Source organism: Palaemon carinicauda, unplaced genomic scaffold, assembly GCF_036898095.1.
Source record: "Palaemon carinicauda isolate YSFRI2023 unplaced genomic scaffold, ASM3689809v2 scaffold20, whole genome shotgun sequence".
Classification (NCBI taxonomy): Eukaryota; Metazoa; Arthropoda; class Malacostraca; order Decapoda; family Palaemonidae; genus Palaemon; species Palaemon carinicauda.
In genome coordinates this window covers 525,001-551,125 of record NW_027169590.1, presented here as the reverse complement: position 1 = coordinate 551,125, position 26,125 = coordinate 525,001, and the positions used below count along the sequence as shown (strand labels likewise).

The window sequence follows — 26,125 nt, the reverse complement described above, 5'->3', positions numbered from 1 at the left end:
AAATGTAAAAAAAATGTAAAAAAAATATAAGGTTTCTGAAAGATAAAAAATTCTACATGCAAAAATTACATATAAATATGACTCTGATGACGACGAAGACTTAGACGAACTCAATGACGAAGACTTTGACGAATGCTTCAATATGAAGATAACATTAACTCTGATAACTTCAACGACGACCTTGTTCGTAGTATGCATTTTGAAATCCATCCATAAGAGCTAGTTGTTACACCTTGAGTCAAACCACATGGTCCTATAAAATGGGAGGAATAAATGTGGTTGAGGAATGAAGTTAGTGTTTGTAAAACACTAGCATTCCACGAAGGCAAACCTCTTCCTTCCCACTAGGTGATATTGAAACATCCCACCCGGAGATATTTTTCTCCTTTTGTTCCTACTCTAACCCTCCACTAGAGTAGGAGACTCATCTTCTTGCAAGCACAGATAGTGGAGTTTGTGTGCTAAAACCACACATCTTCTGGCAGGTCACATCATAGCGGCAATTGTTGTGCTTGAATCAAGACATCTTCTAGCACATCACATGATAAGTTTACATTTTTCTAGTCATGACTAAGAGATTCCAGGACCTCCTAAGTATGCAGTGCATTAAAGTATACCATATCGGAACAAATGATCATTTACAAGATAATGCTTTTATTTCCATCATTTTGTAGATAATACTCTGAAAGAAAAAATAGTAAATTAACTACAGTATAACACAATTATGAAGAACATTTTCTTCCGAATAAAGTCCTCCGAAATCATACTAAAAAATACCAGCATTATAGAACAGGCTTATATATAAATCAGCCTTCAACACAATATTTGGGTTAAAACTCCCTATTCTTTATTTTATAGATAGCCCTTTTCTTAAAACCTTCCAAGAGCTCTGGAACACTAATTGCAAGATTCTGCAATGTCTTCTGGGAGAGTTTATCGCAGGTACTCCTAATACCTCACGGTGCGTCTGCAACCGGTTAATCCCTTGCATGATAACCTTAGGTCAGGGTTCCATTACGTTCGTTTCTCACGTTCCTCAGGAGTCTTGTCCTTCAGGCCGAGGATTCTCGACCTAAATCCCAAGGTTAAAAAGAGTCGGAACGGGGAGTAGCTTACAGGCGTTTTCCGATGTTCCGAACGGAATAAGGTGAGTGATGGCGAAAACCATCATAAAATATCCTTTCCAACATGCAATGATGCTGGGATCACCATGTACAGTAGATCGTAGTCTGAAATGAGAAGTAACACATATTTCTTATATAAAGTTTAATAAATTAAAAAAACAAGTGGTGGTAGCTAAAACAATTAGGAAGATTAACGTTTCCGGATTAAGTTCTGAAAAAAAAGGTAAAAAAAAAATTTATAAGATTTCCTGAAAAAGATATAAATTCTTCATGCAAAAATTACATATGAAGACGACTCTGATAATAACGACGAAGACTTAGACGAACTCAATGACGATGACTTTGACGAATGCAATACTAAGACTTCAATATGAAGATAACATCAATTTCGATAACTTCAACGACGACCTAGTTTGTAGTATGCATTTTGAAATCCATCCATAAGAGCTAGTTGTTACACCTTGAGTCAAACCACATGGTCCTATAAAATGGGGGGAATAAATGTGGTTGAGGAATGAAGTTGGTGTTTGTAAAACTAAACATTCCACGAAGGCAAACCTCTTCCTTCCCACTAGGTCATACCGAAATATCCCTGCCAGAGATATTTTTCTCCTTTTGTTCCTACTCTAACCCACCACTGAGTAGGAGACTCATCTTCTTGCAAGCACAGATAGTGGAGTTTGTGCGCTAAAACCACACATCTTCACATCATATTGGCAATTGCGTGCTTAAATCAGACATTTTCTAGCACATCACATCATAGTTTACACTTTTCTAGTCATGACTATGAGATTCCAGGACCTCCTTAGAATGCAGTGGAAAATATTTGGGTTAAAACTCCCTATTCTTTATTTTATAGATAGCCCTTTATTTAAAACCTTCCAAGAGCTTTGGAACACTAATTGCAAGATTCTGCAATGTCTTCTGGGAGAGTTTATCGCAGGTACTCCTAATACCTCACGGTAGGTCTGCAACTGGTTAATCAATTGCAGGATGACTTTAGGTCACACCCTTAACGTTCGTTTCTCACGTTCCTCAGGAGTCTTGTCCTTCAGGCCGAGGATTCCCGACCTAAATCAGAGGGTAAACAGAGTGGGAACGGAGAGTAGCTTACAGGCGTTTCCCGATGTTCCGAACGGAATAAGTTGAGTGATGGCGAAAACCTTCATAAAATATCCTTTCCAACATGCGATGATGCTGGGATCATCATGTACAGTAGATCCTATTCTGAAATGAGAAGTAACACATATTTCTTATATAAAGTTTAATAAATTAAAAAACAAGTGGTGGTAGCTAAAACAATTAGGAAGATTAACGTTTCCGGATTAAGTTCTGAAAAAAAAGGTAAAAAAAAAAATTATAAGATTTCCTGAAAAAGATAAAAATTCTTCATGCAAAAATTACATATGAAGACGACTCTGATAATAACGACGAAGACTTAGACGAACTCAATGACGATGACTTTGACGAATGCAATACTAAGACTTCAATATGAAGATAACATCAACTTCGATAACTTCAACGACGACCTTGTTTGTAGTATGCATTTTGAAATCCATCCATAAGAGCTAGTTGTTACACCTTGAGTCAAACCACATGGTTCTATAAAGTGGGAGGATTAAATGTGGTTGAGGAATGAAGTTGGTGTTTGTAAAACACTAGCATTCCACGAAGGCAAACCTCTTCCTTCCCTCTAGGTGATATTGAAACATCCCACCCGGAGATATTTTTCTCCTTTTGTTCCTACTCTAACCCTCCACTAGAGTAGGAGACTCATCTTCTTGCAAGCACAGATAGTGGAGTTTGTGTGCTAAAACCACACATCTTCTGGCAGGTCACATCATAGTGGCAATTGTTGTGCTTGAATCAAGGCATCTTCTAGTAGATCACATGATAGTTTGAATTTTTCTAGTCAAGACTAGGAGATTCCAGGACCTCCTAAGTATGCAGTGCATTAAAGTATACCATATCGGAACAAATGATCATTTACAAGATAATGCTTTCATTTCTATCATTTTGTAGATAATACTCTGAAAGAAAAAATAGTAAATTAACTACAGTATAACACAATTATGAAGAACATTTTCTTCCGAATAAAGTCCTCCAAAGAAAGACTAAAAAATACCAGCATTATAGAACAGGCTAATATATAAATCAGCCTTCAACACAATATTTGGGTTAAAACTCCCTATTCTTTATTTTATAGATAGCCCTTTTCTTAAAACCTTCCAAGAGCTCTGGAACACTAATTGCAAGATTCTGCAATGTCTTCTGGGAGAGTTTATCGCAGGTACTCCTAATACCTCACGGTAGGTCTGCAACCGGTTAATCCCTTGCATGATAACCTTAGGTCAGGGTTCCATTACGTTCGTTTCTCACGTTCCTCAGGAGTCTTGTCCTTCAGGCCGAGGATTCTCGACCTAAATCCCAAAGTTAAAAAGAGTCGGAACGGGGAGTAGCTTACAGGCGTTTCCCGATGTTCCGAACGGAATGAGGTGAGTGATGGCGAAAACCTTCATAAAATATCCTTTCCAACATGCAATGATGCTGGGATCACCATGTACAGTAGATCATAGTCTGAAATGAGAAGTAACACATATTTCTTATATAAAGTTTAATAAATTAGAAAAACATGTGGTGGTAGCTAAAACAATTAGGAAGATTAACGTTTCCGGATTAAGTTCTGAAAAAAAAAGTAAAAAAAAAATTTATAAGATTTCCTGAAAATGATATAAATTCTTCATGCAAAAATTACATATGAAGACGACTCTGATAATAACGACGAAGACTTAGACGAACTCAATAACGATGACTTTGACGAATGCAATACTAAGACTTCAATATGAAGATAACATCAACTTCGATAACTTCAACGACGACCTTGTTTGTAGTATGCATTTTGAAATCCATCCATAAGAGCTAGTTGTTACACCTTGAGTCAAACCACATGGTTCTATTAAGTGGGAGGATTAAATGTGGTTGAGGAATGAAGTTGGAGTTTGTAAAACACTAGCATTCTACGAAGGCAAACCTCTTCCTTCCCACTAGGTCATATCGAAATATCCCACCCGGAGATATTTTTCTCCTTTTGTTCCTACTCTAACCCTCCACTAGAGTAGGAGACTCATCTTGTGGCATGCACAGATAGTGAAGTTTGTGTGCTAAAACCACACATCTTCTGGCAGATCACATCATAGCGGCAATTGTTGTGCTTGAATCAAGACATCTTCTAGCAGATCACATGATAGTTTGAATTTTTCTAGTCAAGACTAGGAGATTCCAGGACCTCCTAAGTATGCAGTGCATTAAAGTATACCATATCGGAACAAATGATCATTTACAAAATAATGCTTTCATTTCTATCATTTTGTAGATAATACTCTGAAAGAAAAAATAGTAAATTAACTACAGTATAACACAATTATGAAGAAAATTTTCTTCCGAATAAAGTCCTCCGAAATCATACTAAAAAATACCAGCATTATAGAACAGGCTAATATATAAATCAGCCTTCAACACAATATTTGGGTTAAAACTCCCTATTCTTTATTTTATAGATAGCCCTATCTTAAAACCTTTTAAGAGCTTTGGAACACTAATTGCAAGATTCTGCAATGTCTTCTGGGAGAGTTTATCGCAGGTACTCCTAATACCTCACGGTACGTCTGCAACCGGTTAATCCCTTGCATGATAACCTTAGGTCAGGGTTCCATTACGTTCGTTTCTCACGTTCCTCAGGAGTCTTGTCCTTCCTGGCGAGAATTCTCGACCTAAATCCCAAGGTTAAAAAGAGTGGGAACGGGGAGTAGCTTACAGGCGTTTCCAGATGTTCCGAACGGAATAAGGTGAGTGATGGCGAAAACCTTCATAAAATATCCTTTCCAGCATGTAATGATGCTGGGATCACCATGTACAGTAGATCGTACTCTGAAATGAGAAGTAACACATATTTCTTATATAAAGTTTAATAAATTAAAAAAACAAGTGGTGGTAGCTAAAACAATTAGGAAGATTAACGTTTCCGGATTAAGTTCTGAAAAAAAAAAGGTAAAAAAAAAATTTATAAGATTTCCTGAAAAAGATATAAATTCTTCATGCAAAAATTACATATGAAGACGACTCTGATAATAACGACGAAGACTTAGACGAACTCAATGACGATGACTTTGACGAATGCAATACTAAGACTTCAATATGAAGATAACATCAACTTCGATAACTTCAACGACGACAACTTCAACAACGACCTTGTTTGTAGTATGCATTTTGAAATCCATCCATAAGAGCTAGTTGTTACACCTTGAGTCAAACCACATGGTTCTATAAAGTGGGAGGATTAAATGTGGTTGAGGAATGAAGTTGGTGTTTGTAAAACACTAGCATTCCACGAAGGCAAACCTCTCCCTTCCCACTAGGTGATATTGAAACATCCCACCCGGAGATATTTTTCTCCTTTTGTTCCTACTCTAACCCTCCACTAGAGTAGGAGACTCATCTTCTTGCAAGCACAGATAGATGAGTTTGTGTGCTAAAACCACACATCTTCTGGCAGGTCACATCATAGTGGCAATTGTTGTGCTTGAATCAAGACATCTTCTAGCAGATCACATGATAGTTTGAATTTTTCTAGTCAAGACTAGGAGATTCCAGGACCTCCTAAGTATGCAGTGCATTAAAGTATACCATATCGGAACAAATGATCCTTTACAAAATAATGCTTTCATTTCTATCATTTTGTAGATAATACTCTGAAAGAAAAAATAGTAAATTAACTACAGTATAACACAATTATGAAGAACATTTTCTTCCGAATAAAGTCCTCCAACGAAATCATACTAGAAATACCAGCATTATAGAACAGGCTTATATATAAATCAGCCTTCAACACAATTTGGGTTAAAACTCCCTATTCTTTATTTTATAGATAGCCCTTTTCTTAAAACCTTCCAAGAGCTCTGGAACACTAATTGCAAGATTCTGCAATGTCTTCTGGGAGAGTTTATCGCAGGTACTCCTAATACCTCACGGTGCGTCTGCAACCGGTTAATCCCTTGCATGATAACCTTAGGTCAGGGTTCCATTACGTTCGTTTCTCACGTTCCTCAGGAGTCTTGTCCTTCAGGCCGAGGATTCCCGACCTAAATCCCAAGGTTAAAAAGAGTGGGAACGGGGAGTAGCTTACAGGCGTTTCTCGATGTTCCGAATGGAATAAGTTGAGTGATGGCGAAAACCTTCATAAAATATCCTTTCCAACATGCAATGATGCTGGGATCACCATGTACAGTAGATCATAGTCTGAAATGAGAAGTAACACATATTTCTTATATAAAGTTTAATAAATTAGAAAAACATGTGGTGGTAGCTAAAACAATTAGGAAGATTAACGTTTCCGGATTAAGTTCTGAAAAAAAAGGTAAAAAAAAAATTTATAAGATTTCCTGAAAAAGATATAAATTCTACAAGCAAAAATTACATATGAAGACGACTCTGATAATAACGACGAAGACTTAGACGAACTCAATGACGATGACTTTGACGAATGCAATACTAAAACTTCAATATGAAGATAACATCAACTTCGATAACTTCAACGACAAACTTCAACAACGACCTTGTTTGTAGTATGCATTTTGAAATCCATCCATAAGAGCTAGTTGTTACACCTTGAGTCAAACCACATGGTTCTATAAAGTGGGAGGATTAAATGTGGTTGAGGAATGAAGTTGGTGTTTGTAAAACACTAGCATTCCACGAAGGCAAACCTCTTCCTTCCCACTAGGTAATATTGAAACATCCCACCCGGAGATATTTTTCTCCTTTTGTTCCTACTCTAACCCTCCACTAGAGTAGGAGACTCATCTTCTTGCAAGCACAGATAGTGGAGTTTGTGTGCTAAAACCACACATCTTCTGGCAGGTCACATCATAGCGGCAATTGTTGTGCTTGAATCGAGACATCTTCTAGCAGATCACATGATAGTTTGAATTTTTCTAGTCAAGACTAGGAGATTCCAGGACCTCCTAAGTATGCAGTGCATTAAAGTATACCATATCGGAACAAATGATCATTTACAAGATAATGCTTTCATTTCTATCATTTTGTAGATAATACTCTGAAAGAAAAAATAGTAAATTAACTACAGTATAACACAATTATGAAGAACATTTTCTTCCGAATAAAGTCCTCCGAAATCATACTAAAAAATACCAGCATTATAGAACAGGCTAATATATAAATCAGCCTTCAACACAATATTTGGGTTAAAACTCCCTATTCTTTATTTTATAGATAGTCCTTTTCTTAAAACCTTCCAAGAGCTCTGGAACACTAATTGCAAGATTCTGCAATGTCTTCTGGGAGAGTTTATCGCAGGTACTCGTAATACCTCACGGTACGTCTGCAACTGGTTAATCACTTGCATGATAACCTTAGGTCAGGGTTCCATTACGTTCGTTTCTCACGTTCCTCAGGAGTCTTGTCCTTCAGGCCGAGGATTCCCGACCTAAATCCCAAGGTTAAAAAGAGTGGGAACAGGGAGTAGCTTACAGGCGTTTCCCGATGTTCCGAATGGAATAAGTTGAGTGATGGGGAATACCTTCATAAAATATCCTTTCCAACATGCGATGATGCTGGGATCACCATGTACAGTAGATCATAGTCTGAAATGAGAAGTAACACATGTTTCTTATATAAAGTTTAATAAATTAAAAAAACAAGTGGTAGTAGCAAAAACACATTTAAGATTCAATTTTTCCGGATTAAGTTCTGAAAAAAAAATGTAAAAAAAAAAAATTATAAGATTTCCTGAAAAAGATATAAATTCTTCATGCAAAAATTACATATGAAGACGACTCTGATAATAACGACGAAGACTTAGAAGAACTCAATGACGATGACTTTGACGAATGCAATACTAAGACTTCAATATGAAGATAACATCAACTTCGATAACTTCAACGACGACAACTTCAACAACGACCTTGTTTGTAGTATGCATTTTGAAATCCATCCATAAGAACTAGTTGTTACACCTTGAGTCAAACCACATGGTTCTATAAAGTGGGAGGATTAAATGTGGTTGAGGAATGAAGTTGGTGTTTGTAAAACACTAGCATTCCACGAAGGCAAACCTCTTCCTTCCCACTAGGTGATATTGAAATATCCCACCCGGAGATATTTTTCTCCTTTTGTTCCTACTCTAACCCTCCACTAGAGTAGGAGACTCTTCTTGCAAGCACAGATAGTGGAGTTTGTGTGCTAAAACCACACATCTTCTGGCAGGTCACATCATAGCGGCAATTGTTTGCTTAAATCAGACATCATCTAGCAGATCACATGATAGCTTGAATTTTTCTAGTCAAGACTAGGAGATTCCAGGACCTCCTAAGTATGCAGAGCATTAAAGTATACCATATCGGAACAAATGATCATTTACAAAATAATGCTTTCATTTCTATCATTTTGTAGATAATACTCTGAAAGAAAAAATAGTAAATTAACTACAGTATAACACAATTATGAAGAACATTTTCTTCCGAATAAAGTCCTCCAAAGAAAGACTAAAGAATACCAGCATTATAGAACAGGCTAATATATAAATCAACCTTCAACACAATATTTGGGTTAAAACTCCCTATTCTTTATTTTATAGATAGCCCTTTTCTTAAAACCTTCCAAGAGCTCTGGAACACTAATTGCAAGATTCTGCAATGTCTTCTGGGAGAGTTTATCGCAGGTACTCCTAATACCTCACGGTGCGTCTGCAACCGGTTAATCCCTTGCATGATAACCTTAGGTCAGGGTTCCATTACGTTCGTTTCTCCCGTTCCTCAGGAGTCTTGTCCTTCAGGCCGAGGATTCCCGACCTAAATCCCAAGGTTAAAAAGAGTGGGAACGGGGAGTAGCTTACAGGCGTTTCCCGATGTTCCGAATGGAATAAGTTGAGTGATGGCGAAAACCTTCATAAAATATCCTTTCCAACATGCAATGATGCTGGGATCACCATGTACAGTAGATCATAGTCTGAAATGAGAAGTAACACATATTTCTTATATAAAGTTTAATAAATTAAAAAAACAAGTGGTGGTAGCTAAAACAATTAGGAAGATTAACGTTTCCGGATTAAGTTCTGAAAAAAAAGGTAAAAAAAAAATTTATAAGATTTCCTGAAAAAGATATAAATTCTTCATGCAAAAATTACATATGAAGACGACTCTGATAATAATGACGAAGACTTAGACGAACTCAATGACGATGACTTTGACGAATGCAATACTAAGACTTCAATATGAAGATAACATCAACTTCGATAACTTCAACGACGACAACTTCAACAACGACCTTGTTTGTAGCATGCATTTTGAAATCCATCCATAAGAGCTAGTTGTTACACCTTGAGTCAAACCACATGGTCCTATAAAATGGGAGGAATAAATGTGGTTGAGGAATGATGTTGGCGTTTGTAAAACACTAGCATTCCACGAAGGCAAACCTCTTCCTTCCCACCAAGGTCATATCAAAATACCCCTGCCAGAGATATTTTTCTCCTTTTGTTCCTACTCTAACCCTCCACTAGAGTAGGAGACTCTTCTTGCATGCACAGATAGTGGAGTTTGTGTGCTAAAACCACACATCTTCTGGCAGGTCACAAAGACAATTATGGGCGGCACCAGTATGATACCAGGGTTTTAAGGGTGGGGGTGTCATAAACGAGAGATTTACAGCAATAATAAGTCTGAAATGCTAAATAAGAACAAGATAAGGTTGGAAAAATATATGGATCATGTAAGTGGCTGAACATATGCAAACTATGATTATTTAACACATTTGAGATTTGTAAAAGGGTACAGAACCTAACAAACCCATCTAACCTAACTTAGTAGTTGCCAGGTTGCAACCCCTAGCCGGGGGCAAGACCCCAGACCCCCTTCCCAGGTCACAACTCCTAGCCAGGAGCAAGCCCCCGAACCCCCTTACCAGGTCACAAACTAAAGCGGAATGACAATTCACAAATAAATCCTTACCTTAAGTTTGGGAGGTCGAAGGCTGTGGGTCTTCCGTTGACAAAGGAAGAACTGTCACGGACCCTGTCGTAAACGTAGATGAGTGGGGGTACAGTTTGGCGGCTTGAAGCAGGGAATTAGACCTCTTGTGCTGCTGGAAAAATAAGCACACTTTAGTTTGCTAACTAATGAAAAAACAAAACATCAAAATACGTATCATAATAAATTTTACCTGGCAAATAAAGACATAACGAGATAAATATTGAATAAAATGAATCACTGTGGATTACACTACCCGCCTTAATATAATGTTGTATCAAGGGCACAAGGGTCTCGGCATTTCTTGGTTGGTCCACCAAACGGACCAAAAAATTTTTTTTGCTCTCCCACTCCATACCACCAATAACCCACACACCAGACAATAGCCTACCTGTTATATTTCGACTTCCAAAACTTAGATTCAACCACTTCGACGACACTGCCAAGCCCACCAATACCCGGCAAGTTCTGGCAGTAATTTTCCGCAACTTTCGAACAATAAGACCTCCAGTTACCCGAAGTTTGTAATGTCCAGCCAAGAGTATAGGTGACATCACCGTCCATGATGAAACTGAAGAGAAAAGCAGGTGGGGCTAAGTGTTGTAAAAGAACATATGGAAACTCAAGAAGAACTACTTGTAAGCTGCTAATTGGTTTAAAAAAAAAAACACCTGACAGATGTGTCATTATAAATGCACAGAAGGCTCCGCAATACATGGAAAAAAAACGCATGCACAAGAATTCCCCTTCAGTCTTTCAAAGGTAAACAATGGACCTGGAGTAAAAAACATACCTTACATTTAAATCGACCAATACGTAAGTTCTTATGACCCAGCCCACATTAAACATAAATATATAGAGAAGGACAACAAGCTAGCCAGCACTTGTCCATTTCTTATAGCGAATTTCAGTTTTGCTAGCAATTCAACTATCATCTATCAATCTTGCTTTTTTTAGGATTGTGGTAGCCAATTTGGTAACGTTGCTGACTGGGGTTTGAGTCCCGCTCAAACTCGTTAGTTCCTTTGGTAGCTGCAACCTCACCATCCTTGCGAACTAAAGTTGGGGGATTTGGTGGCGCCTATGGATCCACCAGTAAATATAAGATACTTTAATTTCTAGTCAAATACATGATCCATATATTTTTCTTGTGTTTTATGCATTTCATACTTTGATTGTTGGGGCAAACCACCCATTCATGAGTTTTTGGACCCCATTATATAGACAATTATGGGCGGCCCCAGGAAGATACTGGGGTTTTAAGGGTGGGGGAAGGTCATAAACGAGAGATTTACAGCAATAATAATGGTCACGAATGCAAAATAAGAACAAGATAACCAGTTGGAAAAATACATGGATCAAGTAAGTGGCTGAACATAGGCCAACTGTGATTATTTAACACATTTGAGATTTGTAAAAGGGTACAGAACCTAACAAACCCACCTAACCTAACTTAGTAGTTCCCAGTTGGCAACCCCTAGCTGGGGTCAAGACCCTGGACCCCCTTCCCAGGTCACAACCCCTAGCCAGGAGCAAGCCCCCGAACCCCCTTACCAGGTCACAAACTAAAGCGGAATGACAATTCACAAATAAATCCTTACCTTAAGTTTGGGAGGTCGAAGGCTGTGGGACTTCCGTTGACAAAAGAAGAACTGTCACTGACCCTGTCGTAAACGTAGATGGGTGGGGGTACAGTTTGGTGGCTTGAAGCAGGGAATTAGACCTCTTGTGCTGCTGGAAAAATAAGCACACTTTAGTTTGCTAAATATTGAAAAAACGAAACTGAACATTAAAATACGTAATATAATAATTTTCACCTGGCAGATAAAAATATAACGAGATAAATATTGAATAAAATGAATCACTGTTGGTCCACCAAAGGGATCAAAAAAATTTTTTTGCTCTACCACTCCATGCCAACGAACACCCACACACCACACAAAAAACTTTAAATCAATCAATCAATCAAACACACCAGACAAAAGCCTACCTCTGTTATATTTCGACCTCCCACACTTGAATTCATCCACTTCGACGACACTGTCAGGCCCACCAATACCCGGCAAGTTCTGGCAGTAATTTTCTGCGACTTCCGAACAATAAGACATCCAGTTAACCGAAGTTTGTTATGTCCAGCCAAGGTTATAGGTGACATCGTCGTGCGAAAAGGCCCTTTCAAGGAAATGATTCACGAACAGCAGTATTTCCCATGATTCAACGTGAGCCTTTTCCAAGAAAGTGCCCTTAAATGCCGTTACGGAAAAACCCCATGCACGACGCTTTTCCTTCTAAGCAACCTTGACTGATTGATTACAAGCCCACTGATTAACTTGAGATCTAAAGACACATGGCTGTTGGCAGGAAGGGCATTGAATGTCTGAAGGGATGACTCCATGGTTCTGTAGGAATTCATATACCCCTTCATTTTCTCTGAAAAAGAGGGAATGTATCTCCCACTCCCTCAGACAACAACCTTGGCATATGGAAAAACAGTGGGGATAGGTTTGTAAAAGAACATAAGGGAACTTATGAAGAACTACTTGTAAGCTGTTAATTGGTTTAAAAAAAAACACCTGACAGATATGTCATTGTAAATGCACAGAAGGCTCCGCAATACATGGAAAAAAAAAGGCATGCACAGTAAGTCCCCTTCAGTTTCTCAAATGTAAACAATGGACTTAAGAGTAAAAAAACGATTATTGGGGCAAGCTACCCGTTCATGAGTTTTTGGACCTCATTATATCAAAACAATTATGGGTGGCCCCAGTACGATACTGGGGTTTTAAGGGTGGGGGAATGTCATAAACAAGATATTTACAGCAATAATAATGGTCAGAAATGCAAAATAAGAACAACATAACCAGTTGGAAAAATATATGGATCATGTAAGTGGCTGAACATATGCAAACTATGATTATTTAACTCATTTGAGATTTGTAAAAGGGTACAGAACCTAACAAACCCACCTAACCTAACTTAGTAGTTCCCAGGTCGCAACCCCTAGCCGGGGCAAGCCCCAGACCCCCTTCCCAGGTCACAACCCCTAGCCGGGGGCAAGCCCCCGAACCCCCTTCCCAAGTCACAAACTAAAGCCAAATCACAATTCATAAATAAATCCTTACCTTAAGTTTGGGAGGTCGAAGCCTGTGGGTCTTCCGTTGATAAAATAAGAACTGTCACTGACCCTGTCATAAACGTAGATGGGTGGGGGGACAGTTTGGCGGCTTAAAAGTAGGGAATTACCTCTTGTGCTGCTGAAAAAATAAGCACACTTTAGTTTGCTAATTATTGAAAAAAAGAAACATTAAAATACGTATAATAATTTTTACCTGGCAGATAAAGACATAACGAGATAAATATTGATTAAAATTTTCTTTTTGAATTCCGCCATGGAGAACGTAACTCTTGATATCCCGCCACAGTCTCTTAAATGAAAACAATGGACAGAGTAAAAAACATACTTCACATTTAAATCGACCGATACGTAAGGTATCCCTTTTACCCCCAAAGGACGTACTGGTACGTTTCACAAAAGCCATCCCTTTACCCCCATGGACGTACCGGTACGTCCTAGCAAATAAATGCTATAAAATTTTTTTTTTTCATATTTTTGATAATTTTTTGAGATACTTCAGGCATTTTCCAAGAGAAAGAGACCAACCTGACCTCTCTATGATGAAAATTAAGGCTGTTAGAGCAATTTAAAAAAAAATATACTGCAAAATGTACTTAAAAAAAAATAACCCCTGGGGGTTAAAGGTTGGAAAGTTCCAAATAGCCTGGGGGTAAAAGGGTTATTATGACCCAGCCCACATTAAATATACAGAGAAAGACAACAAGCTAGCCAGCACTCGTCCATTTCTTATAGCGAATTTCATTTTCGCTAGCAATTAAACTATTTATCAACCTTGCTTTTTTTTAGGATTGTGTTAGCCTTATTTGGTAATGTTGCTGACTGGGGTTCGAGTCCCGCTCAAACCCGTTAGTTCCGTTAGTAGCTGCAACCTCACCATCCTTGCGAACTAAGGTTGGGGGATTTGGGGGTGCCTATAGGTCCACCTACTGAGGTATCAGCATCCCTTACCTGCCCTCCCTGGTCCTATGTACTGATCATATGTATTTATAGTCAGTCTCTAGGGCATTGCCCGGCTTGCTAGGGCAATGCCACCATCCCCTGCCTCTGCCATTCATGAGTAACTCAACACCTGGCTCGCCTCTGTACTGACAAGAGATGAGCATCATGCTCTGCGTGTAAGCCGAGCAGCCAAGTATTTCAGCAGACATACCTCCGATTACTCAACCACCTCTACACTACCCGATTACAGTTCATAATTATCTTTCAACATTCCATGACACTCCTATAATTAATTCCACTTATTTACAGAAAATGGACATCTGTGCATTGCATCTTAAAAACTATTATATGAAGGAACATGTTGTCAAACTACCCCCAAAACAGCATTAAAGATATGGTAAAGGATAGGTTAGGATAGGTTAGGTCTGATACCCGAGACTATCGATCTTTTTGGCTGGTGAATCTCCTTGTAATAACAATAACGATCATTCATTTAAAGTAAACCAAAAAAAAAAAAAAAAAAAAATTGCCTTGGCAAAGAAAACGGTATAAACCCATTTTCTACTCGTTAGCACTGAACTATACTATAACAATTTCTATGTTCAACAAATTTCGGTAGAGTTGTATTGTATTACAGGGTGTGATTTCAAACAGAAAATATGTATTCCTATAGTAAATAACGTGATTTAACCGAATTTGACCTTTATGTCAACCGCAAACAAACAGATCAACCAATTCGACTAACTGTAAGTTAAAAAATAACGTGATTTAACCGGTTTTCACTTTCATTTCATCATTAACAGCAACCAATTCGCAACAACTTTAAGTTGCGAATTGGTTGCTGTTAAGGATGAAATGAAAGTGAAAACCAGTTAAATCACGTTATTTTCTACAGGAACACCAACACACCAGACAATAGCCTACCTGTTATATTTCGACCTCCAAAACTTAGATTCATCCACTTCAACGACACTACCAGGCCCTCCAATAGCCGGCAAGTTCTGGCAGTAATTTTCCGCGACTTCCGAACAATAAGACCTGCAGTTAACCGAAGTTTGTAATGTCCAGCCAAGGTTATAGGTGACATCGCCTTGCGAAAAGGCCCTTTCAAGGAAATGATTCACGAACAGCAGTATTTCCCATGATTCAACGTGAGCCTTTTCCAAGAAAGTGCCCTTAAATGCGGTTACGGAAAAACCCCATGCACGACGCTTTCCCTTTTTAGCAACCTTGACTGATTGATTTCAAGCCCACTGATTAACTTGAGATCTAAAGACACATGGCTGTTGGCAGGAAGGGCATTGAATGTCTGAAGGGACAACTCCATGGTTCTGTAGGAATTCATATACCCCTTCATTTTCTCTGAAAAAGAGGGAATGTATCTCCCACTCCCTCAGATAACAACCTTGGCATATGGAAGCCATGATGAAACTGAAGAGAAAATCAGGTGGGGATAGGTGTTGTAAAAGAACATACGGGAACTCATGAAGAACTACTTGTGAGCTGTTAATTGGTTTAAAAAAACCACCTGACCGATATGTCATTGTGAATGCACAGAAAGCTCCGCAATCCATGGAAAAAAACTGCATGCGTAGTGAGTCCCCTTTAGTCTCTCAAATGTAAACAATGGACTTAAGAGTAAAAAACATACTTCGCATTTAAATCGACCGATATGTAAGTTATTATGACCCAGCCCACATTAAATATACAGAGAAAGACAACAAGCTACCCTGCACTCGTCCATTTCTTATAGCGAATTTCAGTTTTGCTAGCAATAAACTAACATATATCAACCTTGCTTTTTTTAGGATTGTGGTAGCCAATTTGCCAACGTTGCTGACTGGGTTTCGAGTCTTGCTCAAACTCGTTAGTTCCTTTGGTAGCCGCAACCTCACCATCCTTGAGACCTAAGGTTGGGGGATTTGGTGGCGCCTATGGGTCCACCAGTAAATATAAGATACTTTAATTTCTAGTCAAATACATGATCCATATATTTTTCCTACTAGTTATGTGTTTTATTTATTTCTTACTTTGATTGTTGGGGCAAACCACCCATTCATGAGTTTTTGGAGCCCATTACATAGACAATTATGGGCGGCCCCAGTACGATACCATGGTTTTAAGGGTGGGGGAAGGTCATAAACGAGAGATTTACAGCAATAATAATGGTCTGAAATGCAAAATAAAAACAAAATAACCAGTTGGAAAAATATATGGATCAAGTAAGTGGCTGAACATAGGCCAACTACGATTATTTAACACATTTGACATTTGTAAAAGGGTACAGAACCTAACAAACCCACCTAACCTAACTTAGTACAGTAGTTCCCAGGTGGCAACCCCTAGCAGGGGTCAAGCCCCCGGACCCCCTTCCCAGGTCACAACCCCTAGCCAGGAGCAAGCCCCCGAACCCCCTTACCAGGTCACAAACTAAAGCGGAATGACAATTCACAAATAAATCCTTACCTTAAGTTTGGGAGGTCGAAGGCTGTGGGTCTTCCGTTGACAAAAGAAGAACTGTCACTGACCCTGTCGTAAACGTAGATGGGTGGGGGTACAGTTTGGCGGCTTAAAGCAGGGAATTAGACCTCTTGTGCTGCTGAAAAATAAGCACACTTTAGTTTACTAAATATTGAAAAAAAGAAACTGAACATTAAAATACGTATAATAATTTTTACCTGGCAGATAAAGACACGAGATAAATATTGAATAAAATTTTCTTTTTGAATTCCGCCATGGAGAACGTAACTCTTGATATCCCGCCACAGTCTCTTAAATGAAAACAATGGACAGAGTAAAAAACATACTTCACATTTAAATCGACCGATACGTAAGGTATCCCTTTTACCCCCAAAGGACGTACTGGTACGTTTCACAAAAGCCATCCCTTTACCCCCATGGACGTACCGGTACGTCCTAGCAAATAAATGCTATAAAAATTTTTTTTTTCATATTTTTGATAATTTTTTGAGATACTTCAGGCATTTTCCAAGAGAAAGAGACCAACCTGACCTCTCTATGATGAAAATTAAGGCTGTTAGAGCAATTTAAAAAAAAATATACTGCAAAATGTACTTGAAAAAAAATAACCCCTAGGGGTTAAAGGTTGGAAAGTTCCAAATAGCCTGGGGGTAAAAGGGTTATTATGACCCAGCCCACATTAAATATACAGAGAAAGACAACAAGCTAGCCAGCACTCGTCCATTTCTTAAAGCGAATTTCATTTTCGCTAGCAATTAAACTATATATGAACCTTGCTTTTTTTAGGATTGTGTTAGCCTTATTTGGTAACGTTGCTGACTGGGGTTCGAGTCTTGCTCAAACTCGTTAGTTCCTTTGGTAGCTGCAACCTCACCCTCCTTGCGAACTAAGGTTGGGGGATTTGGGGGTGCCTATAGGTCCACCTACTGAGGCATCAGCATCCATTACCTGGCCCTCCCTGGTCCTATGTACTGATCATATGTATTTATAGTCAGTCTCTAGGGCATTGCCCGGCTTGCTAGGGCAATGCCACCATCCCCTGCCTCTGCCATTCATGAGGAACTCAACACCTGGCTCGCCTCTGTACTGACAAGAGATGAGCATCATGCTCTGCGTGTAAGCCGAGCAACCAAGTATTTCAGCAGACAAACCTCCGATTACTCAACCACCTCTACACTACCCGATTACAGTTCATAATTCTATTTTTCAACATTTCATGACACTCCTATAATTAATTCCACTTATTTACAGAAAATGGACATCTGTGCATTGCATCTTAAAAACTATTATATGAAGAAACATGTCGTCAAACTACCCCCAAAACAGCATTAAAGATATGGTAAAGGATAGGTTAGGATAGGTTAGGTCTGATACCCGAGACTATCGATCTTTTTGGCTGGTGAATCTCTTTGCAATAACATAAACGATCATTCATTTAAATTAAACCACAAAAAAAAAAAATTGCCTTGGCAAAGAAAACGGTATAAATCCATTTTCTACTCGTTTGCACATAACTGTACTATAACAATTTCTATGTTCAACAAATTTCGGTAGAGTTGTATTGTAATACAGGGTGTGATTTCGAACAGAAAATATGTATTCCTATAGTAAATAACGTGATTTAACCGATTTGACCTTTATGTCAACCGCAAACAAACAGATCAACCAATTCGACTAACTTTAAGTTGCGAAATGGTGTCTGTTAAGGATGAAATGCAAGTGAAAAACCGTTAAATCACGTTGTCTAACTTTAAGTTGCGAATTGGTTGCTGTTAAGGATGAAATGAAAGTGAAAACCAGTTAAATCACGTTATTTTCTACAGGAACACCAACACACCAGACAATAGCCTACCTGTTATGTTTCGACATCCCAAAACTTGGATTAATCCACTTCGACGACAATGCCAGGCCCACCAATACCCGGCAAGTTCTGGCAGTAATTTTCCGCGACTTCCGAACAATAAGACCTCCAGTTAACCGAAGTTTGTAATGTCCAGCCAAGGTTATAGGTGACATCGCCGTGCGAAAAGGCCCTTTCAAGGAAATGATTCACAAACAGCAGTATTTCCCATGCTCGGACGTGAGCCTTTTCCAAGAAAGTGCCTCAAATGAGGTTACGGAAAAACCGCATGCACGACGCTTTCCCTTCTTAGCAACCTTGACTGATTGATTACAAGCCCACTGATTAACTTGAGATCTAAAGACACATGGCTGCTGGCAGGAAGGGCATTGAATGTCTGAAGGGACAACTCCATGGTTCTGTAGGAATTCATATGCCCCTTCATTTTCTCTGAAAAAGAGGGAATGTATCTCCCACTCACTCAGACAACAACCTTGGCATATGGAAAAACAGTGGGGATAGGTGTTGTAAAAGAACATACGGGAACTTATGAAGAACTACTTGTAAGCTGTTAATTAGTTTTAAAAAAACCACCTGACATATGTCATTGTAAATGCACAGAAAGCTCCGCAAACCATGGAAAAAAAACTGCATGCGTAGTAAGTCCCCTTGTCTCTCAAAGGTAAACAATGGACTTAGAGTAAAAAACATACTTCACATTTAAATCGACCGATACGTAAGTTATTATGACCCAGCCCACATTAAACATACAGAGAAGGACAACAAGCTAGCCAGCACTCGTCCATTACTTATAGCGAATTTCAGTTTCGCTGGCAATTAAACTATATCAACCTTGCTTTTTTTAGGATTGTGGTAGCCTATTTGCTAACGTTGCTGACTGGGGTTTGAGTCCCGCTCAAACTCGTTAGTTCCTTGGGTAGCTGCAACCTCACCATCCTTGCGACCTAAGGTTGGGGGATTTGGTGGCGCCTATGGGTCCACCAGTAAATACTTTAATTTCTAGTCAAATACATGATCCATATATTTTTCCTACTAGTTATCTTGTGTTTTATGCATTTCTTACTTTGATTGTTGGGGCGAATCACCAGTTCATGAGTTTTTGGACCCCATTATATAAAGACAAATATGGGCGGCCCCAGTACGATACCGGGGTTTTAAGGGGGGGGGAATGTCACAATCGAGAGATGTACAGCAATAATAATGGTCAGAAATGCAAAATAAGAACAAGATAACCAGTTGGAAAAATATATGGATCATGTAAGTGGCTGAACATATGCAAACTATGATTATTTAACACATTTGAGATTTGTAAAAGGGCACAGAACTTAACAAACCCACCTAACCTAACTTAGTAGTTCCCAGGTCGCAACCCCTAGCCGGGGGCAAGCCCCAAAACCCCTACCAGGTCACAAACTAAGGTGAAATCATAATTCACAAATAAATCCTTACCTTACGTTTGGGAGGTCGAAGGCTGTGGGTCCTCCGTTGACAAAGGAAGAACTGTCACTGACCCTGTCGTAAACGTAGATGGGTGGGGGTACAGTTTGGCGGCTTGAAGCAGGGAATTAGACCTCTTGTGCTGCTGGAAAAATAAGCACAGTTTAGTTTGCTAATTATTGAAAAAAACAAACTGAACATTAAAATACGTATAATACTTTTTACCTGGCAGATAAAGACATAACGAGATAAATATTGAATAAAATTTTCTTTTTGAATTCCGCCATGGAAAACGTAACTCTTGATATCCCGCCACAGTCTCTCAAATGTAAACAATGGACAGAGTAAAAAACATAATTCACATTTAAATCGACCGATATGTAAGTTATTATGACCCAGCCCACATTAAATATACAGAGAAAGACAACGAGCTAGCCAGCACTCGTCCATTTCTTAAAGCGAATTTCATTTTCACTAGCAATTAAACTATATAAGAACCTTGCTTTTTTTAGGATCATGTTAGCCTTATTTGGTAACATTGCTGACTGGGGTTCGAGTCCCGCTCAAACTCGTTAGTTCCTTTAGTAGCTGCAACCTCAAAATCCGTGCGAACTAAGGTTGGGGGATTTGGGGGTGCCTATAGGTCCACCTACTGAGGCATCAGCATCCCTTACCTGGCCCTCCCTGATCCTATGTACTGATCATATGTATAGTCAGTCTCTAGGGCATTGCCCAGCTTGCTAGGGCAATGCCACCATCCCCTGCCTCTGCCATTCATGAGTAACTCAACACCTGGCTCGCCTCTGTACTGACAAGAGATGAGCATCATGCTCTGCGTGTAAGCCGAGCAGCTAAGTATTTTAGCAGACAAACCTCCGATTACTCAACCACCTCTACACTACCCGATTACAGTTCATAATTCTATCTTTCAACATTTCATGACACTTCTATAATTAATTCCACTTATTTACAGAAAATGGACATCTGTGCATTGCATCTTAAAAACTATTATATGAAGGAACATGTCGTCAAACTACTGTACCCCCAAAACAGCTATTAAAGATATGGTAAAGGATAGGTTAGGATATGTTAGGTCTGATACCCGAGACTATCGATCTTTTTGGCTGGTGAATCTCTTTGCAATAACATAAACAATCATTCATTTGAAGTAAACCAAAAAAAAAAAAAAAAAAATTGCCTTGGCAAAGAATACGGTATAAACCCATTTTCTACTCGTTAGCACTGAACTGTACTATTACAATTTCTATTACAAATTTCGGTAAAGTTGTACTGTATTACAGGGTGTGATTTCAAACAGAAAATATGTATTCCTATAGTAAATAACGAGATTTAACCAAATTTGACCTTTATCTCAACCGCAAACAAACAGATCAACCAATTCGACTAACTTCAAGTTGCGAATTGGTTGCTGTTAAGGATGAAATAAAGTGAAAACTGGTTAAATCACGTTATTTTCTACAGGAAAACATTTTCTGTTAAAATGGCTAAATATAATCACTGTTGTCACATATGTGTTAAAATATTTAAATATAAGCACTTGTTCAACGGTGTCACTTCATATACGAATGTACTGCGAACGATAACATTAGCAACGTTACCAATGATACAGTGTTAACAATGATGTCTGGGATTCTTACGATAATATTACCGGTTACACAATATATAAAAAGTACAAAAAGGGTACAGAACCTAACAAACCAACCTGACCTAGTAGTTGACAAGTCACAAACCTCAGGTATTTACTGAGAACGGTACAATTGGTCACGATACGAATGATAAACAGCGTTACCAATGGTGCGGTGACATTACTAGCGATAATAATGCTAAATGTTTCCATACGTATTTTAAATAATTTTTCCATATAAGTTTTACACAATACATAAAAAGTTCAAAAAGGGTACAGAACTTAACAAACCCACCTACCCTAACCTAGCAGCTCCCAGGTCACAAACCTCACGTATGTACTAGGAATGTTAAAATAAGCAACGTTACCAATGATACACAGTGTTAACAACGTTACAAAGGCATTGCTAACGGTAGCAATGCTACGGTAATATTGTCATGTGTACTTTAATGAATTGTTCCAAATACTTTACAAAATATATAAAAAGGTACAAAAAGGGTACAGAACCTAACAAACCCATCTAACCTAACCTAGAAGTTAACAGGTCACAAAACACATATAATGACTTTAGTTGAATGACTTACGGTTATGAAGGGGACGTCGAAACTTGCGGGACACGGGAGGGTGAGACTGACGGCTTAACTTTAAATATCTACCATGGGGGTAGGCAACTTTTTCCCAAAAATGTACCTTTATAAGAAGTAACAGTATAACCACAGCGACTTTTATTTTTGGTTTTAGGTATCTTGGTTTCGGTATTACAATAAAACACGTGAATGTCTTTCTTGTAAGATAGGAGGGAACGGCAATAAAACACGTGAATGTCTTTCTTGCAAGATAGGAGGGAACGGCACTGTAAACGTTGAGGAATTGCATCGTATGCTTTAAGGAAATTATCAAAATTGGATGAAGAATCATAGAAATCACCATGGAATTTAGCAAATGCCTTTAGGTATGGAATACTGCAGCCATTACAAGTTTCTATAACTTCCTCCATCGCAAAATACGAAAAAATAAATCTCACTTGAAATGAAGGACACCTTACTAGGACAAAGGTTTCCAGGGAATAGGATTCGGCGGAAGGGGTATGAATAGACCACTTAAAGAGCTAGAGGAAGGGGGTAGGGAAATATCAACTGACAACCCCCTTTGTGAAAACTTTGAATACGTACAGGTTCGTGATTGGTTAACGGGAAAACAACGGAGTCTAGAGGGTAAACATGAATGAATTGGATAGAGAAACATTTATAGAGCAAGTATTTATGTGAAATCGGGGTGTGACAGAAATAATAAAAGGAATAAAACCAATATAGGAAGATAAAATGAGATGTATGATAAATAATATTGAATGGGAATTAAAATTATTGATTTTATAAGGTATAGGATCATAAAGAGTAATTCTAGGGTCAAAAGAAATATATATACGGGGGTATTACATAAGTAATCACGTAATAGACTTGAAGAGCTGGTAGAGAGACGAAGTTACATTTCACGGTTAAGGAAGAAGAAATCCTATTGGTGGGGGAAAAGTTTCTGCGCAGAAGATCGAAAACTGGTATGTACGAACGTAAGTGCGTGAGCGTGCTAGTGTTAGCATGGAATGCTAACATTTAATCTACATCAGACATTGACAGTACTGGTTACTGTATTTTTTCATGAGGCATAACCTTTGCAACGGCGCCTCCAAAGTTTATCCAGTTATACTGTTTTGTCTTTTCCTCCAATTATTATAAATCCAAGAAGGTAATGTATAGAGAAGAAAGTATTTGTTTTACGATTATACATAGTTTCCCCAGTATGTTTTTCCCACCCAAAACCCAGAGCTCCCACTGGGGGTGGGTCCTCCATTACCGTAGGATAGATATATATATTTTTGAAACTATTAATTTGCGACGGGAACGTGTCATTTTCCAAGAGAGCGTAATTTTCTCTATAAGAAAAAGTAGGTTTTTTTACTAGGTTACATTGCCCTGTCATACACTACAATAATACCGGATTTTGAACAAGTCATATTTAAAAATTTTAACAAAATAAATATAAAAGACATTTAAACATTTCAACAGAAAATATGTTTTCCTGTAGAAAATAATGTGATTAAACCGGTTTCCACCTTCATTTCATCCGTATTAACAGCAACCAGTTCGGATACTCAAAGTTAGTAGAATTGGTTGTTGTTGGTTTGCGGTTGAAATTCGGTCAAATCCCGTTATATACTACAGGAAGACATATTTTCTGATCGAAATGAGAATCTGTAATACAGTAAATCTTTACCGATAAATAAAGCCAGGTTAAGTCTGATACCCGAGACTATTTATTTGGCTGGTGAATCTTTACAAAAACCTTAATGATCAGCTGGGGTGAATGTAGTTCGTTGGGACAGGGTAAGATAAGAGTACAGCAGTCTAAGGTTACGGCTCCTAGGTCAGGTTAGGTGGAGAACCTTAGGTTAAGTAAGGTAGGGTAAGGTTAAGTGATGTTCTTGTCTGTAAAATGTGGTTTTTTCACTGTCCCAACAAACTACAAAGGCTCCGAAAATAATAAAAACCCGATTTAAACTGATTAGCGCAATTACTTATCTATCTACTCAAATTCCGAAGTATTAAAAGGGTATAAAAGCCACTCATAGAGCACGTGACCCCATACTACACATGGTAGCATAAGACATTTCTGTAAAAATGACGAAACTTCACAGTACAAGACACTTCCAACTTATACAAATATACGAGACTGAAATTTACAGAGGCCTATGCATACCTTAGGCATAATATCCAAATGCAAAAATAAGCCGGTCAAATAGCACGGTCAACAGTACTGGTGTCAATAAATGGTATAACCGGTTCGACCAGTTTAATATTTGCCGGCTCACTGTCACCTGTCACATGGCAGCCATCTTGGCTTCCTGAAGTACTTCGAGTTTAACTCATGTTAATTATCGAAATACCATAATTATTTGGCAAATATAATTACCTGTAATTAGCCGACCTTATTTCACTTACACTGATAGAAATAAAACTAAATTAACAGCTGTTGAAACTGTTTTAAAACAGCTTGAAAGGAGGAGGTGGGAGGTGAGGGTCAATCAAACAGCCATTGTTGTTCTCCTCAAGCGAGGAAGAAGTTCCAATACTTCTCCAGGGGAGGAATTTAAGCTTAAATCTTTTATTTATTTAATATTTACAACAATAAATACCGAATTTATAGCTTCTAGAGAGAGAGAGAGAGAGAGAGAGAGAGAGAGAGAGAGAGAGAGAGAGAGGGGGTTAATATATTTTTTAGAAGAGTTAAAATGTATGTTTGTATGTGTGGGGGTTGTGTGTGTGTGTGTTTGTGTGTTACTATTAAAGTTAAAATAATCATAATAAATGACAATTATTATTTTTTCCAAAGGCTATTTTAAGCAATGCATGTACAATGTAAATATAGCAATATAAGATATGTATTATTATATATATTTTCTTTTAAATATGGTCTAAATATTTACGTTTTTCCCAATAACTATGAGGAAATATTCAAATATATGAAAATTTTTGGCAACTTCTATTATTATTATTATTATTATTATTATTATTATTATTATTATTATTATTATTACTAGCCAAGCTACAACCCTAGTTGGAAAAGCAAGATGCTATAAGCCCAGGGGCTCCAACAGAGAAAATAGCCAAGTGAGGAAAGGAAATAAGGAAATAAATAAATGATGAGAACAAATTAACAATAAATCATTCTAAAAACAGTAACACCGTCAAAACAGATATATATATATATATATATATATATATATATATATATATATATATATATATATATATATATATATATATATATATATATATATATATATATATATATATATATATGTATATATATATATATATATATATATATATATATATATATATATATATATATATATATATATATATATATATATATATATATATATATACGTAAGCTCTAACTTTAAACTTTTGAAGTTCAACTGATTCAACTACCTGATTAAGATCATTCCACAACTTGGTCACAGTTGGAATAAAACTTCTAGAATACTGTGTAGTATTGAGCCTCATGATGGAGAAGGCCTGGCTATTTGAATCAACTGCCTGCCTAGTATTACGAACAGGATAGAATTGTCCAGGGAGATCTGAATGTAAAGGATGGTCAGAGTTATGGAAAATATTATGCAACATGCATAAGGGATACCACTGAAGAAATATTAATTATGCAACATATGAATAATCTTTAAATGAATGAAAAATCATTTCTATAGATATTTGATCCTCAAAACCTACAATATTTCAAGTTTTTTTCGGATTTTGGATTTGCATTCGAAATTTTCCATGGGAAACAAAACTCAAAATGGTCCTTCATTTTTATAATATATGTATAAATAGTGAAACGAATAATTTCACTTCTACTGTAGGTATATATAAGTTAAATTTCTATCATTAAAACAGAGAAATT

At 37.7% G+C, this 26,125-nt stretch overlaps 1 protein-coding gene across 24 annotated transcripts in view; it reads right to left on the bottom strand.

The window, feature by feature from the left end:
- Positions 1 to 24,762, bottom strand: part of LOC137635943 (uncharacterized) — a 43,117-nt gene extending 18,355 nt beyond the window's left edge. For 6 of the 24 annotated variants that reach the window (XR_011042829.1, XR_011042830.1, XR_011042832.1 and 3 more), the window contains exons 1-7: positions 24,632 to 24,762; positions 20,032 to 20,161; positions 16,707 to 16,836; positions 13,288 to 13,419; positions 11,767 to 11,896; positions 10,557 to 10,736; positions 10,148 to 10,277 (exon numbers count right to left, since the gene is read on the bottom strand). The gene's annotated coding sequence lies outside the window, so the exon portion shown is untranslated. Of the gene's footprint in view, positions 1 to 10,147; positions 10,281 to 10,556; positions 10,737 to 11,766; positions 11,900 to 12,155; positions 12,421 to 13,287; positions 13,420 to 16,706; positions 16,840 to 20,031; positions 20,162 to 24,418; positions 24,542 to 24,631 lie in introns of those variants that run through there. The other 18 variants (XM_068368389.1, XM_068368390.1, XM_068368397.1 and 15 more) reach the window with 18 other exon arrangements.
- Between the last annotated feature and the right edge of the window lie 1,363 nt (positions 24,763 to 26,125).